Raw genomic sequence first — 3,173 nt, 5'->3', positions numbered from 1 at the left:
CATTGCAGCAGCTTCAGAGGCGAGAGAGAGATGCTGCGCAGAGCAGAGGATGCAGGTAAGGAAAGGAGGGAGGCTGCCATCCTCACTGGAGAAATAACCCACTTTGAGACCGCTTGAACTGCCCTGGCTCTAGTGCTAGGCAATGCTGGGAGCTGGACTTCCTTCATTGCAGCACCAGAACGATCTCTGAAAAAGAAGGCTAAATTGTCTCACAAGACTACACTTCCCAGAATTCCCTAGCATCGAGCCAGGGCTTTTTAAAGCGGTCTCAAACTGGATCATTTCTGCAATGTGTTTTGGATCTATACCTGCCATGGCTCAAGGCTGCGGCATTCTGGGAATGGCAGTTAAACTGGATTATTTCTGCAGCGTGTTTTGGACCTCTCATTGCTAGGGCATCCTGGGAGTTGTAGTTTTATTGCAGCACCAGAGCTATCTCTGACACAGAAGGCTAAATTGTCTAACAAAACCACACTTCCCAGAATTCCCTAGCATTGAGTCAGGGCAGTTCAAGCAGTCTGAAACTGGATTGTTTCTGCAGTGTGTTTTGGACCTATATCTGCTATGGCATTCTGGGAATGGCAGTTAAAGCAGTCTCAAACTGGATTATTTCTGCGGTGTGTTTGGGACCTACATCTGCCATGGCTCAAGGCTATGGCATTCTGCGAATTGCAGTTAAACTGGATTATTTCTGCAGTGTGTTTGGGACCTTTAATGTTTGGACCTTTAACAGCTAGGGCATCCTGGGAGTTGTAGTTTATTGCAGTGCCAGAGCTCTCGCTCTCTGACAGAGAAGGCTAAATATCTCACCAAACTACAGTTCCCAGAATTCCCTAATTTCACTCTGTTGCCACAACAAACTTCACTTCCCAGAATTCCACTGTGCGAAGCTGTAGCCGTAAAATGGCATCAAACTGGATTATTTCTGCAATGAGGATGACTGTACCAAAGGGGTCTGGTGAAGGGGTCAAAAATACGTGGATTAAGCATGGCCCCCCTCTCTGAACCACTTCAGCAGCAATTCGGTTCAACTGGGAACCATGGTCATTGAAACCGGTTCAAACTGATTTGTGATCCAGTTTAAAAGGTAGTGGGAATGAGGCCCTAGTTTGGTTCTCCTTCTCCTACAAGGGCAAACCACAGTGTCTCCTTGCTGATCTGTTGGGGTGGGTGGCATCGGGTATTTTGGAGGTATGCATCTTTTCCATTTTTCTATGTCAGCCTTGTTCTTGAATATCAGCCCAGAGGGAAATCTGGCTCATCAAAAGACAGTTCTTAGTGCGTATGGAGAGAGAAAAATTGAAGAATGTTGGCATGGATAGCCATCTGTTTGCTTTTTTTGCAGGGTTTCCCTAGGGTTGGCCTGTCTTTTTCTTGCACCAAGATGTCACAGGCTGGACCCATCCGCATCCCTTGGGGACTTCCAAGTTCACAATCCTTCCTGCAAGAGAGAGGATCGGAGCATCTCCGGTGCCAAAGAACTCGGCTGAAGAATCAGGTGGAGTGCCATGTACAGCTCCTGGCACCAGTCTCCCGTTTTCTGGCATTTGCTAGTCTCGTTCTCCTCCTCTTTCTGCCCGCTTGCTGGCCAGGTGCTGACTTAAGATGTTTAAACATCAGTTAAAAAGAACACATTGTCCTGATGAAAGAAATGAGATTCCCCCATCAATGGACCAGAGACAGCTATGTGACCGTCACACATTCACATTCTGTAACTGGCTGTTTCTTCCTCATCCAGAATGTGGGGGAACCATGTTCCACTTAATGCAGTGAGCATGTTGCTCCTTATTCTAACCATCCACCTATTCTTCCCCTGCTTCATGGTCAGAAAGTTTTCTTTTTGGATTGTAACACCAAAATTTCTCCAGCCAGCATGGCTCCTGGGCCAGGGGTACAGCTGCGGGGGTGAGGAAGAAGAAGGACACTGGCCCTGCAAATACAATTTCAGTCCCCAAATTTCTAGCATTGCATGTCTTAAAACTTTGGCTGAGCATTTAGAAATACAATTTAGGCATCCAAAGAAAAGGCAGCATTACTGAGAGAGTGCAAACACAGAGGTCTAGGTATGGATGCTTTTTGATGTTTCTGGTTCTGCAATGCAAGAAATTTGAAGGATGAAGGAAAATTCTTATTTGGGGGAACAATGCTCTTATTTTGCCTGCCCCCAATAGCTATACCAGTGGTCCCCAAATGGTGCTCTTTGAGGGGATTTTGGACTTCAGCTCCCAGAATCCCAGATTATTGGCCAACATGGCTCAGGCTTCTGGGACCTGGAGTCCAAAATCTCTTAAAGGGCACAGTTTGGGGACCACTGAGCTATATCCTTGCACTGGCTATGCTATCTGGGTGAGATGGACAACTATAGTCCAAAAAACCACACCAATGTTCGGAGACTTGTAGTCTGAAAAAGCAACTTTTCTGGGCTCTGGCAAGAACAGTGTGAGTTGGCGTGCAGTCAGGACCAGTCCAAGGCAACATTAAAAGAAGATTCTCCCCAGTTTGCTAGTGTAGACGGGGCAAAAGTGGGCTATGTGACCCAGACATCTCAGTCCCCCAACATTGGGAAATAACCACTAGGCTGCTATGCCTAAGCAATTGTTGACTGAGGTAATTGTTTCTCTCTGCCTAAAGATAGGGCTGCATAGCAGTACAAAGTTCTCAGTGTGTCGCCAGCATCAGCGCAACACATCATTCTGTGTTGTACGTCATCTTGAATTCTGTTTGTTGCAGCCTGGCTAGTGAGTAATAAAGATAACATTTGCAGCACTGAGTTATTGGAGTGACCCTTGCACTTTCCCTTGCCCCTATCCATTTTCGCCCTTGCACAGCAAAGAAAGAATAGGGATGGGTTGCTAACCAAAGAGGGAATGCGTGTTTAGGAAGGGACCTTGTACTTGTTCATAGAGAGAGCTAGTGTGGTGCAATGGTTCGAGTGTTGAATTAGGACTCTGGAGACCAGGGTCTGAATCCTGGCTCAGCCATGAAAAACCACTGAGTGACTATGGGCAAATTACACTCTCTCACCCTCAGAGGATGGCAAAGGCAACCCCCCTCTGAAGAAACCTGTCAAGAAAACCCTGTGATAGGTTCGTCTTAGAGTCACCATAAGTTGGAAACTACTTGAAGGCACACAACGCACACACATTTGTTCATACTTAGTCCAGTTTTGTCAA

General features: G+C 46.5%; 1 long non-coding RNA gene across 1 annotated transcript; it reads left to right on the top strand.

Moving 5' to 3' along the window:
- Positions 1-1,498, top strand: LOC121935336. The gene is made up of 2 exons (XR_006104783.1): positions 1-55; positions 1,346-1,498. It is a non-coding gene; the product is annotated as an uncharacterized LOC121935336 (long non-coding RNA).
- The last annotated feature ends 1,675 nt before the right edge of the window (positions 1,499-3,173 follow it).

This window comes from Sceloporus undulatus, chromosome 6, assembly GCF_019175285.1.
Source record: "Sceloporus undulatus isolate JIND9_A2432 ecotype Alabama chromosome 6, SceUnd_v1.1, whole genome shotgun sequence".
Lineage (NCBI taxonomy): Eukaryota > Metazoa > Chordata > Lepidosauria > Squamata > Phrynosomatidae > Sceloporus > Sceloporus undulatus.
The sequence above is the reverse complement of the archived record's forward strand: the minus strand, read 5'-3'. Positions and strand labels throughout refer to the sequence as shown.